This window comes from Battus philenor, unplaced genomic scaffold (assembly GCF_028537555.1).
Source record: "Battus philenor isolate CCGP_79_NKW_IND1 unplaced genomic scaffold, ilBatPhil1.0.hap1 SCAF_15, whole genome shotgun sequence".
NCBI classification, from domain to species: domain Eukaryota; kingdom Metazoa; phylum Arthropoda; class Insecta; order Lepidoptera; family Papilionidae; genus Battus; species Battus philenor.
This window is the reverse complement of record NW_027181677.1, coordinates 6,214,523-6,229,411: the sequence shown is the minus strand read 5'-3', so window position 1 is coordinate 6,229,411 and position 14,889 is coordinate 6,214,523. Positions and strand designations below refer to the sequence as shown.

General features: G+C 31.5%; 1 protein-coding gene across 4 annotated transcripts in view; it reads right to left on the bottom strand.

The window, feature by feature from the left end:
• Positions 1-14,889, bottom strand: part of LOC137918670 (long-chain-fatty-acid--CoA ligase 1) — a 63,318-nt gene that overhangs the window by 28,754 nt on the left and 19,675 nt on the right. Inside the window, exon 1 of one of the 4 annotated variants that reach the window (XM_068761533.1) lies at positions 8,540-8,673. The exons of the other annotated variants lie outside the window; for them this stretch is intronic. The gene's annotated coding sequence lies outside the window, so the exon portion shown is untranslated. Of the gene's footprint in view, positions 1-8,539; positions 8,674-14,889 lie in introns of those variants that run through there. 4 annotated transcript variants of the gene reach the window in all.

Sequence of the window (14,889 nt, the reverse complement as noted above, 5' to 3'; positions counted from 1 at the left end):
AGCTACTTTCATACATAATCGATCTTTTCTCTTTTCCAGCGTTTTCTATTTTTTTTCTTAAATTCCGTTGCAAGAGTTTGTGCATAATCTGATCGTAAAAACCATAAAAAGAACCTGATTAAGATACCTATCATAATTAAAAAGCAACTTTTTTTTAGCATAAATTGAGGAGTAGTTGCAAGCGTTTTCCTAGTGATATATGTTTTTAACAGGTCGGTGTTATAGGTTTTGAAATACAAAATGCTGTATTGCTCTGCTTTTGCCTTTTATCAACCTTATATTATTAAAAACAGCCTTTATATAGTTCGCTTTAACGAAAATAGTAAGGAATCATTTTGATCGATCAATAGCGCTGGCAATCGGGGTCTAAGAGATTTATGTTCACCTATGCCATAAGACTTGCATGTGGTAGTCGTTTTAATTAGCCGATGGGGCCTTCTTGTGAATTTATTTCACAATGTCTTATTATTTTTCATTAAATTTTTTTTCGTAAAGTAATAAACATTTTAAGTATAGCATTGTACAAAAAGTCTATACTTTTAGTTTTTTCTACTTTTTTTACGAAAAGAAAGAAGAAAAAACTTAATATAAACAGGACAATGAATTACGTTTTTTATGAATATAGAAAATAGAGCACCTTGCCCCTAAACAAACATTCCCTCTATGAATTAAAGAAATTTGAGAGAATTGTAACTAATAGTCATTTATTGTGCACCACTTTTCATGTAATATATATTATATAAGTAGTGTTAAATCTAATATTATGTACATTCAATCACACACACACACGATCAATGCAACACGAATACAAAACGCACCGGTAGTACGTAATCCCCGCGCCGAATGTGCGACGCCGGTTGACCTAATAATTGGAAAGTACCCACGCGCGTTGAGGCGCGATGGAACAACCCGCTTGATTATAAACCGACGAGGAATTACGTCCGCTTTTGAGTAATAATTCAAACATCGACAACCGTAACCGTGGGGACTGAAGTGGGACGCTTGTTGATCATTACATCGCTCGCTTGCAAAACGATCGTCGTTAATTATGGGACCGCGATCCGGTTCAAAATCACTAAAGCTATACATTTCACGAAATTATTAATAACAAGTTCAAAATTTCATGAATTACCTCAAACAATATATTTTTATAAAATCGTGTTAAAATAACTGAATTACGTAAATGAGATTATAAAATTTCTAAACATTTTGAATACTATAAATAATAACCACCATATCATCAATATACATTACATAAAAAAGGTTACCTAATAAAGGTTTTAAAATATCAAAATATTTTGAAAATTTAAATGTTAATTCTGGTACGATAATAGTAAAAAGCTGTTTTGTAAATTTTAGGTCTTTAATATTTTAAGAGAAAAATTATTTGAAATACCGTTAGCAAAAAAAACACTGCACCTATCAAGTCACACAAATCATGCAATATCATTAAGTATTACTAAGAATGGCGGCTTCCAATGATTTACCGGTATATCGAGGCCTATATAAACCTATCCGCTGTTTCCGCTATCGGAACATTCACACTTAACGGTTGTACGGCATTTCGATCTGGTTCACGAAACAATAAAATTGTATAGTTAAAGCCTTACCAGTTTAACCGTAGATTCAAAGTCATCACCCTCGAATAAATCAATATATATTTTACTTTAAACATTTCGTGTCTATACTTTTTAAAAACAACTTTAGAAAAGAAAAATGAGGTCTGTTTCGAATATCTAAAAACCTGCCCACACACTTTTGATAAAACTTTTATCAATCTTATTTAGAGCTAAACGCTTAGATAAATATGAATATCATAAAAAGGTTCTCTAACTGAATAATTAGACCTGACTATATTTCATACAAGGCAAAGTGGAATGCCAGCGATATCCTGGACGCTCTATGAGATGGACAAATCTTAATATAATACCGAGACATAATAATATAGATCCGGGAAATATAATAGCGAGAGCAATGGGGGACCCGAACCGATCAGGACATGACTACGACCACTCTGATAAGAATGCGCGATGGAGAAGAAGACATATCCTTAATATATTCGAAAAAGAAGCAAGCCGCTTACAATTGACCCTATTAAAAATCTTTAGGAGGGACTTATGGCCAGCGGTGGAAGTCTTACATCTAGAATGCTGATGATGAAGAAATGTATTTATTTAATTTTCAGTTTCAACAAAAATAAATATGTTTCGAACATGTTAAAGGTTACCTAACTATAGTTCTGAATCAGTCTAATATCAAAAGAGATCAATGTAATGCAGGAATATTAAAATATTAGTCGCATAGTGAGTACTAAACCTGTGACGTAACGTTAGAGTTACGGTTTATTTCTCCATCCAAATGTGTATTCAAACAATGGCTGCAAGTTCTAAGTTTACGAGATTCGGCGGGTGCATTAAACGTAGCAATAACATGCGAGGTCAACGAACCTCGCACTCGTTGTGTTTTGATAGAGCCGTCAAATCGCCGTCCGCCAATTTTTTTTTCGGGCGGTGGAATCGCGGTTACAGTTAAAAAACTTCGCGGTACCGTGAACCGTTTTAATTACTTCATAGTCACGTTGTATAGTAAATATTACCGTTAATAGAAAGTGATCCCGCTTGTAATAGGCGAGATGTGACTATTATGAACACTTTTTATAATATTTGTTACTCATCTAGCGATCTAAGTTATGTCTAAGATTATACCTATTACATATAGTAATTGTAAATAATGTATAGCTCATTTGCTGTTAATTAATGTATGGTAAACCCTATTCAAAACTCAATCGTATCAGAAACAGTAAATACCGTAATTATAACATAACAGGAAAAAGCGTTATTAAAAATCGGATAACTACATATTAAAAGTTTTGTTTAATATCCGAATTTGATCCTCAGAAATTATTGATTTGTGTAATTCCAATAGAAAAAAATTGTGTGATTGGAAATAGGTGGAAAAGCTTTGAAACTCTTTGCTGACAAATAACAAATAAGTTATCCATTCACACCTTTAAAAGTTTTACACCTATTATCAATCACCCCCTACAAACATCATATATCTGCCGCCGACACCGCGTGAAACACTGCAAGTGGTCAATATACTAAACACAATTGCAATGGTTCAACACACAACAACATTAAACATAAGCTTAAGTCTTACTTCATAATTATAATTAATTCAATGTCCACTCCGCTAGCACGAATATAAATCCATTGGTTCCTTGTGCAGTCTACAATTTAAAAAAAAGTAGTTTAATTAATTAAAAAAAGTTATTACTTAAAAGTGTAAAGTTTTCATACATCCGAATAATAAATAATTTGTAATCGTGTACATATTTATTTAGTGTCATTTAACAGAGACTAATGTTAGTTAACAAAAGAAGAAATTTACAAATAACGAGAAAAAAATTTTTGTGTTGTTTTAAATTTTTTGTTACTTAAGTCTGTGAAGCATCGACTGAAATTATTTCGCTTATTTTTCACACTCTTCGCTATGTAATTAACCCGCTTCGCAGATATAAAAGACACGTAAATTTAACCTTTTATTGCCTATTACGATATAGTCTCTACAAAATGTAAGATAATCAGGTAATATAATTATAATGACTTTACAACTTCAATACAAAGTAGTGGTAAAATCTATTAAAACTATAAAAATCCGACATATTTCTTGGTTTATTTTATGATTATTTCCAATATTCTTAAAAATGCAGTATAGATCAATCATCATACTTATACATATATATAAGAGACAAGAGATTTTCTCCTATGTAATGACTTATCACGATATCTCTGGAATCGTAAGATTTACCGAATTGAAATTTAAATTTTTGGTTAATGAGGCATATAAAACTTGGGCAGAATAATTTTTTTAGCATGTCACGACGTAAAGATTTTATAAAAATGCGCCGAAGGTAGTACAGGTCGAAGCGGGAGGAAGACAGATAGAATTTAGATAAGATATAAATAATATATAAAATTAAGTATTCAAATTAATTTAAAATATAAATGATCACGCTGTATTTGTAGATGTTCAAGATAATTAAAATGTAATCATATCAAATTTAATTTAAAGTAAAGTACTAAAATATTCGTCCGTCAATATTGTTCGATGTTTAAAAATCGTGCACGCGTCGTCTAGTAGTCGAGTATCAGTGTACTTACACAAATGCACTTCCTAGGCATTGCGTTTGCGCATACCAAATGAGGCACCGGCAGTGAAATGAGTCATGTTCATTCTACAAGCGCTGTATTGAACTACTTTATAAGCCCTACCATTTGTTACTTAATTTGCATACGTATCTTTAAACCTGTTAAGCTTTACAGCATTCAGGGTACAAAACAATAAAATTATACTAAAACTTTCTTGCAATTTAATGTTCTGTAATTAATATTGCATTATTCTTTTATTGCTGAGCCTACAACGAAATGTAATCGGTGAAATATTAGCTCTCTCCCGTTTGCTTCGCGAGCTTTAGGATTTCCTCAAACTCTTGCGAGGTAAATGTCATAAAATTCGTTGACAAATGGGATATTTCTACTAGGTTTCTAGTTTTTAAGTCTTATGTATTCAGAGCTATAGTGATAAATCAGTTCATAAGAGGAATCCTATATACAGAACGATTGGATATAAGTGTAAAAGCTACAAAAAGGGAAATGTATGTCTTATCTGCCAGCAAAAATATTTTAAGTTTTCATACCCATTTGTAATCATGAAATATATCATAAAGTGATCACTCTAAAACATTATTCAATTGCGGAAAGACAATGAGTGACAAGTAATAAACTATTATTTTGAAAACATTTTTTCTCAATAATACACAAATATAAAAACAAATATAGTAAATGACGTAATAGTACTACTATTACGTTATTTATTATATCTGAGACCGTTGATTATTGAAAACGTTGTATTATACATAATTTAAAAGCGATATAAGAAATGCATTCTCCCCTTATGAAGCTTTTACACTTTTAACCAATCACTCCGTATACAGAAATATTAAATCCTCCTTTACTAACGATTAACTTTTTTTTACCAAAGACAACATTGTTATAATACACAAATTTTGCATTTTTATCAAGTAATATAATAAAACTAAACGCCTGGTCAACGTAATTATGACCACGATGGCGTGTCCATTTCACGGACATTCCTTTCAATTCAGGGTGTTTGATAAAATCGCAACAATGCCAGGACAGCAATGATTAAGTGCTACTAGAAATAAACGATGGCTTTTTAAATATTATTTTATATAATATAAATACGAATGATGAAGATAAAATAATATTAATATTTTTAATCATATAATTATTGCAATAAATTTCCTATAAACACTTCAAGTTATTATTGAATTGTATCTTCGTTACGTATTTATCTATAGAGTATACAACTGCTCGGTTTTAAAAATAATTGATACAATGTAATATACTTTGTTTAATTTTAAGCAACTTTGCATAAGTGTTATGAGGAAAAATTCTTTAAACTATAGTCAACATGATTGTTGGTTACGTTTCGTATAAACAATATTTCCTGTACAACTTCTGCATTATGAAAAAAAGTATTTATCCTTGTCTTTTTTGTTACAGTTTTTTTATTAATATAGTATTATACATTTTTTTAAATAATGCATCATAGAACATATAGAAACTTAAGAAAATATTTACCTGTTTTAATAAGTAGTAAAAGTAATTTCTTAAGTTATAATTATCATCGTCTATTGCAGTTAGAGATCCATAATTCAGGACATTTTAAATTTTCGAAAATCATAAAGGTGATGCAATGTGTTTATTTTTTTATTGTTATTGTATTTCCTTATCTACTCCTATGGTGGAGAAATAAATCGTTATATTGGAAAATAATTTCGAATACTTTAATAAAAAAACGTTATTGCCCTGTTTTTATTACGCGTTCCTTTGAAATAACTAGATAAAAGGCGCATTTAGTGCTTCGTGAAACTTTATACTTGTTATTAAGCAAAATAAATTCCGTTAAGAACGCAACCGGATGCCTTGTCCTTGTGCAGGGTTGTAATTGATCTCGACGATATCAAATACTTATACTTGAACTACAAGTACGAAGTTATAAATGTTGTGATAATGGCAAAAACCTTGCGCGTATCGTTTCACGCAGAAAACGATATACCTAAGTATCTGTTGTCTTTTATACGTTTTATTAAGTCCTTTTAATTATTAAAATACTTAATGATCTTTTTTAATTTAAAATGAAACGTTTCTTTTAAAATATTATCATGTTGTTCTTGTGGCAAGTATACATGTAAAATATAGTGCATACGTTTAATTAATCCATCAATTTTAGGAATCGTAGCACATTGTGTCACATCATAAATTATTTATATAATACTATTAATACTATAATAAAAAAAAGAAAATAGAAATTATAATATGGAAGCTATATTGGCGTCAAGTAGATGATAATAATTTTGAAAATAAGTTAGGACATATCTGCTAATTAATTTATTTTTATTGTTAAATCACTTTTGTAAATCGAAATATAAAAAGAGGATTTTAAATATCAAGCAGTTAAAGAAAAAAGTTTTTTTTATAGAAATTTTTTAACGTAACTGGTTTTGTTTAAAGACAATTTATTTAATAAAGAATTTAAGTATTTCACTTCAAGAGTACGTCAGAGAAAAATATTTTTCTACATAGGGTGAATGGTTATAAGAGGCTTTAAATTAATATATAGTACACCCTATCCAAAAATAAAGATTTTCAGAAATAATAAATAAAGTAATGACGAAAAACTACATGTTTGAAAAAGCGTATTAAAAATTAGGATTACCACTTATAACAATCAGTTATTGTATGCCCCTAAAGACTGTACTGCCAGAAATTATAGATCTGTAGCATTTCAGTATAAAAAATAAATTAATATAAAATATATTCAAGCGATCGCTTTATACAGATTGATTAAAAATAGGTGTGAAAATTTTAAAGAAAAAAAAATTTTTTTGCTGACATATAATACGTTCGCGATTTAAAATATTTTACCTTTATGAGCGATCATCGTGTTAGATATTAAAAGTATAATAAATTTATTTAAGCATAATTTATAAATAGACAACCACGCTGAAATGAAGTAAATAAATGCATTAAAGTCACTTGTCAGACATTATGTCAGGTGCGGGTTATGAGAAGAGGGTTGATTCTTTGTTATCTCACGCGCCTGCATGTCCACGTCGACGTGCAAGGGAGATAAGCGTCTCCACGTCACATGACGTTGCAATAATCTGTAGACATTTAGCCGTGCCATTAGTATTAAAATATTATGCGTATATGAGTAAATTTTTATTCTAATACACAAGCAGCAGTAGCGTATTTGGTTCCCACAATTAATACACGTATTATAATTTTAATCTTATCATTAAAGTTAATATTTCGTATCAACATAATTTATGTATACAAGATGATCGGTTGTTTCTCAAACTTTAAAGGGGTGAATGCATATTTGCTGCCAATTGTGCCAAAAATACCAAATGCATAGTACTAAGCATTGCTTTCGGAAATAAATAATAATAATAAATTAAGTATTGTTTACAGCCTGAAATTGTTGGCCTTTTGTGCTCCAAATGAAAAGTTAAATTAATGTAAGTTGATTTGAAGTAGGTATAAAAGCTTTAAAGACTTTTCCTGCCAAAACAACTATATTTTCCCTCCAAAGTTTTTAACCGCCAATCAAACTGTTTAAACAAAGCCCTTTGAAATATTTTTTATTAATAAGTTAACGTTAGTTTAATAGATTGTTTTTTTATTAATATATAAAAATATCGAGATTTATCTCGACAATACTACAATGCGATTTGTTTTTAACGAGTGAAATTATTTACGCTAAAGCTTAAATTAAATTTTGATAAATTATTTTGCATGTTTAACAAATTAAGACTTCAATACTATTAATATTCCTGATATCTAAAGTTCATTGAACGCTATGAAAGTGAATTAGTTGTGATTAATTCGTTTTATAATTATACCGTTAGATTACGAAAATTTAATTTATTTTATAACAGTAATGAAGAATGGCTAACGAAAAATATTTGTGATGCTATATGTGAATCTATTAATTGCCGAATTGTTACAATCTCACGTAACATAAACCCCTTAGCCGTAACTTAAAACAAATGTTGCCTAGTCCACAACAATGGAGCACTATTTGCGAAGCAGCATTATGACCCACAAACGAGCGGATATCATATTTCTGCCATACACCGTGAATCGTGATCGCCTTAAGCATGATCATATCGCGTTCTGTGCTACGGTTGTTATTAAAATAATGGCGGCCTGTACAAGACGGTCTCGTAATAAAACGCAAACGGCTCCACCAAACCATTTTTAAATGACACGAGAAAAACATAGCCTGCTCCGAGAATGTTTACGGCCAGTTACACACAGGCCGATTGTTTGTACACTCGTACGCGAATGTAGCGCGTTTACACTGCCGATGATTTTTGTTTGAACGCAAATCGACGACGGATCACAACGAGAGCACTACAATACCGATGAGATACGACTCACATTACCTATGTTTGTTAAGCACTTGTGTATTCTCTGTTATCGTCACTGTGTCGTTAGCAATTATCGTTTAAAGGAGCGCCCGCTGCGCTGTCGCGAAGTACTTCTGCGCGTGAGTGTACGCGCGGCCGCTTCGACGGCCGTCCACAACGACAATGCGACTCCATGTTACCGAGCGCTGCCTCCCCCAGTCTCCAATTGCCTAGCCACCTCTCTCTTTTAAGTTGACACAGCTCGGACTGGCGACTCCAGTTTGTTAGTTTAATCTTTCGAACTTTTATTGGAAGTAAATCCCGTAGCCGTGACTATGTAAATGCGTACATTAAACTATTAGCTATGCATATAATGGCAAGATAAAAACGGTTCTCAAAGTTTAACTTATGAATGTAATTTATTTTAAAAAGAAAGTATAAACAGAATGTGTGATAAATTACAAAAAGATATTTGATGTGATGTACTTTTATTTTATAGCAAAACTCGTTTCTTTTAAGAATGAACTGAACATTAACTATTACCTATCCAGGTGAGAAGAAAACAAAACGAAATAATTTATGCGATTTCGAATTAAGCCAAACAAATCCCGTACCCATTTCACAGTAAGATACACGTAAGATGGGCGTACATACGAAGATACAAATGTACACCATGTTTATATAAGCATGTCGCATTTTGTTGTCAGTTCATACGAGCTCGATCATCCGTTGCGTCCGATTGTGCAAAATTGCATTTGCAATTCCAGTTTGATTCCTCTAGTCATTCAATTCAATGGGCCGACTATTATAGCAAACTGGCAAATACACGCCTACGTCACGATTAACTTAGTTGTATAAATTTTATATTGTATTACTCAAGAAAAATACGATCGACCACAATAAAATGTAAAACGCTATTGTCGAGGCGAGGAGCACTAAAAGATGCAATACAAATTTTTATTTAAATTTTATATCTGTTAAAGGAAAGAAATGCTGAAGTATTTATATATATATATATAAATATATGTATATATACATATATATATATAACTTTCCTTTAGCGATATATATATTTATATATATATATATATATATATATATATATATATCGCTAAAGGATGATGTAACTTTAGACCATGTTACAAGATTTCTGTAATCGCTCTGTAGATTTTTGATATTAAGTATGTATAAAAAGAAAATAATCTACAAAAATAATCATCAAAAAGTACACCCAGCATTTTTATACCAGAAAAACAGGACATTTATCTCTAACTGTCCGAGTTGGATAGCTGTGTATTAAGAAGTGAGGTCTTAAAAACTTTTTGCAATTCATTCTGTCGCTTCAAGTAAATAACAAATTCCCTTACGGCGCATTGGTTTACGCCTACGTACACAGTAAACATCGTCGAAACTAAAATAAACAACCAGTTCTTACGAAATAGCTTTGAATATTGACACAAATATATCTGTCAATGCAACAAAGCAAACTGCTTAGCAAGGGCATCGTGGAGCGAACAAGACTAATACGCTAAATTTGCAAATTTAATTACGAAAACAGTTATCACATTGCATACGGGCTTTTGAATTGTTGCACATCGAAGCGTCTGAACTCGTCACCTTCATTCGTCGGATGGTATATCATGATTAATAAGATAACTCATTACCTCAGTATTTTAATTAATCACGGATCACGGTAATGTTACATGCCCCTGTTTTTGCTAAAATGTCAGGTTCTAACGTTTTTTTATCTTTACTTAACCAAGAACAATACTTTTACAAAACTTAAACAACACACTATTGCGTGTTGCTCTAAATCTTGGTTTTTACATAATTTACGTCGACATCTGTCTTTTTACCAATATTTTTTGATCGAAATTGTAATTCGCCCGCGATTCGCCAATAATTAAATAATAAAAAACTCAATTTTTTTAAGATTTAATTTCCACTAGTATTGAGACTTGGTGTTAATTGATTTTAGACCGGTTTTGTGTACATTTGGCATGTCTGTAACTTCCCTACTTCTATTATTACATTCCATATTTAATACTATTTTTTCCCCTCCCGTTTCGCTAGCTTAATGCCTCAACCCTTTTTGCGGATAAAATTTTGTATAATTCTTAGCTAACCTTTACTCGGTTAAAGGTAACTAATTTCAAGATTCTGGGTACTGTGGTTCTACAGTTCTAGAGGTGTCTTGATGACTGAGAAAATTCTTATAATGTATATAGTTTTCTATTCTTCTTCAGTCATTTATATCTCATTTTTCAACAGTCTATATTTTTACTTCTATTCTTCTTGTATCACTAATGTCACAACGTTTTGCTTATTTTTAACTATATAAGTAACTTTAATTAAAGTAATGCTGGAATAATATTACAATAACATATTCCTAAATGGAATGAAATTATAAGTTTATGATTTATTCATACGTTTTAATGCTATTCGAATAATAATTCCTTACTAGTTTCCTTACCGTTGATTAACATCGAAATTGCCGCAGTGTCGACTCTTTTTTCAATTTTATTTTCTAGACCATATCTCTCTTGTTCATATATGGGATATCAAGGAACTGCGCAATAATTTGTCAACTTGAACTCTTTTAAAACTAATCTTGAACGGAGATCGAAAACAAAGAACGTAACAAGCAATGGACGGCCAAGTACTTGTCTCAATTTTTTGCGAAGCCGACAGAAACGCATGTGATTATAATACATGGAAACAATACAAAAGAAAAGACGAAGTTGGACAGTCATGATTCTCAACTATGGACTATGGGACTTACAGTGGAGGTGAGAGAAATAGCTTAAAAGAATCAGAGGCATTTGGTTCTCGGTTTCTGGACTTAAATTCTTCTTTTTTATTTTTGAAAGCATGAGGACATTGAAGTCGATAAAACTGCTCATATTTTGTCACAACATATTAAAGGATATCTTTATTCGTACATTTTTTAAATGTGCTTTATGTTAAACTACGATTGATAGTGAGAGTTGTCGTAGTAAAAATAAAATTGCGTATTTTATTAAACAATCTAAAGATATTTTTACAGCGAGTAAACGTCACGTAATAGGAATAAACATTGTGCCGTCAAGCTTTGTTATTACCACCAAAGCGCAGTGCATCGCAATTTAGTTAAATACGTATTACACGCTGACATTTGCGTGGAAAAGTCCGTGACCACAGAGTGCAAACACTAGAAATGCAATATGTAAATTTACGTTTGGCGCAACGCCTGAGTATTAGACGACGTTGTCTAGACAGATGCGGCTGGCTTTTGATCTATGCGGACCATACGCTGGTCACATACCAATTTAATTGGATGCGAAGCTGCACAAGTTAGTGAAACGTTTAACTACGGCTATTAAACCGATTTGTAATAAAGAACTTAAAATATACCTGTTATAACTTTGTTATATATAAATAAATTAAAAAATTCTTTATTCAACATAGAATTAATAAGTATCTTATTAACATCATGATAAATCTACCATTCTTTCGGATAGCAATCTTAGCCTCAGACTTAAGAAAAACAGGCGAAAAGAAACCACACGGACACCACGCCACGGAACCACAGAAACCACACTTTTTATACATTATAACAAATTTTATTCAAAACTAAGATTAACAAGCCAAAGTAATTAAATACATATAATTATACATTGAATGAGTATTTCCAAACTAAACGATAAATTTAAGTTGACAGGGTATTATTATAATTAACCACTTTAATGAAATTGTGACCACGTTAGTAAGGAACAACTACAAAAGTAATTTATATTCTACTAAACAACTAAGGAAAATATTTTCGTTTCAATAGGGTAAATCAAAATAATCAAATGGAATAAGTTAATGGTTCTTAAAAGTGGAATCACAGCGATAGATCCTATTGTAATCGCATAATTGTTATTTGCATTGCTACTGCAATTAATATCACCAGGTATGCTTTTGTTTACAATGATAATCGTCGAAGGCACCTCATGCTACCGTTCATTGCATAGATCTACCGCTACAAAATTACGCTACTGGAATTCAATAGAACCCAACGGTTTTTTTTTTTTAATTTAATAGAATGTATCAATATAAAACTTAGTCCCGAAGAAGTAAGGTCGAAAATAATTGAAGCGTCATTAATCGATTTTAAGGTACGGTTTGTTAAACAAAGGCGCGTGCTTACAGTCACGCGGGCAATGTTTGCGTCACAGTCCCTTGCAACTTTCCATTCGTGACATGGCCTATTCGTGGAACGGGGGTCTCCAAAGGTTTTGATTGAAAGCCCGATCGACTGGATATTCGCAATAGAATTTTCATTATACTGCATTGCACATCAGATAGCATAAATAACTCAATTTGCGTTGTATTCATGTACAATAATATACACCTTGATTACTTATAGGTATAAATGATTTAAAGGGGTGAAATTATAGATGTTTTACTGTCAATTAGTGTATGTGTACAACCTATACAAAAATCAATGGTTTCAGAAATTACAAACCACATAATAACAAAACAGTAATAAAAAGAGTTTGGAAAATCGGATTATTGCAAGTTAAATTTGATTATTGTTTACTATCTGTTCCTGCAGATTTCGAACTGCGTTTAACAAGATGATTGGACATAGGTATAAAAGCTTTAAACTTACATCTGTCATCAGCCTGCATTGGTTATTAACAAATTTATAAAAAACCGAGAATAATATTTGAAACAGATGAATAGTTACTATGTCCTTGATAACTTTTTCTTTTCTTTGATACTAAATGGTATTAGCCTGTCGCTATTCAATAGTTTCAGAGCTATCGCTTTACGCAGAGTTCTAAAAAATAGGCATAAAAGCCTTAAGGCCTTTTGGTAGCATATAAGCTATAACGTTTTTAAGCTTTTACACAAATAACAAATCACACAGTATATGTACTTTAATTAACGTAAACTTTAAACGCATCAACACTTTAATCAAACAAAGAAGTGACGAAATTACTATTTATTTTAATCTATTCAGAGCCTATAGAAGCCCACTGCATAGGTGCATAGGTTATATACCTCTAAGTAGTAATCGCTACGCTTGGCAGGTAAATTGACGATCGCAATGTGGTACTATGGTACGAAGAGAAAGCTGCTCCCCATCCTCTAGACACTTCTTTGTGTATAGCGGCAATCCTATATAATCAAGAGTATAAATTAATTTGAATTATATTAGATTGTATCCCGGGAATCAAACTCGCCACCTGCAATCACAAATCTCAATCCTCTACCGTTGAGCACAACTGCTGTTTTAATTACGTACATTGTAATAAAAATCTTTAAAAGCGATTCCACAGAAAAAATGGTATTTGAGTGTAGTTTTATCGTTGTAGGTATATGTAAGATAGATGAGATAAAAATAAAAGAAAAAAATAAATATTTAGTTCGGAATATACTTTTGGACAGTACGCCACGAAACTTTTGCTTAGCGTTAGAATCTCTTGGAAGCCTCAGTAAATAATCCAAATAAGTTTAAAAAGGAACTAAAATAAAAGCAGACGTATTCGAGTATAAAAGAATGGACGTTTCATGGCACATCCAAAACAAAAAAGAGTAAATTTTAAGAATAGATTCCTTCGAAGTGGTTCCACCGAACTAAAAAGGTTGGACGGATTTTAAATGGCTGAATCTCGTGTTTTTGTTCTAAACGAATTTTAATGGTCCTTTCTTTCTGGCAGTAGGAATAACTCAACATCTTTGAAATATTTTTCAAAGAAAAACATCGAGCACTATTAAAATCGTTTTTAGAATGATATATGACTTTTATAAGAGGAAAGCACCCACAATCTTCTCAGAGATAAAAGATGAAAACGTAATGTGTAAATCAATTAATGTAATGAGGCATTATATCTTAGTTCATGGAACGACGTAATCCTCTTTTTTATGTAGATAATAGCCGAAGAACCAGCGCTCGTTAACTATGTTCAACGAAAGCTTTTTGTAAAACAAAAATAAATTATTTATATCAATTGTGAAAGAGCGACGGTGTGTATTACAAAATATCATAATATCTTATCATAACTTTAGGTTCTGTTTATAAAAGTGGATTAAGCAGGGCATTTACATGATAGTTAATGATTGAGGTTACCGATAACAGTGCGGTATATAGAGATCTATAAAACAACTTCTTTGCATCTGAGTTCGTTATCTCAAGACGTGAGATATTATGTCTATATTTGCATGGTAAAGTAACACAGTTTTTGCAGATAAGGTCATTGCAGTTCCACATAAGGCTTTCAGCACGACACGAAACAAAAGGTTTCCGATCACGTGTTCCAAGATAGTGCTTTTGGAGCCGTTCGAAAAATACGTCACTTGAAATTTTCACATCACTTTACACTGTTCACGACCACATTTGGATACACTAGGTCGCA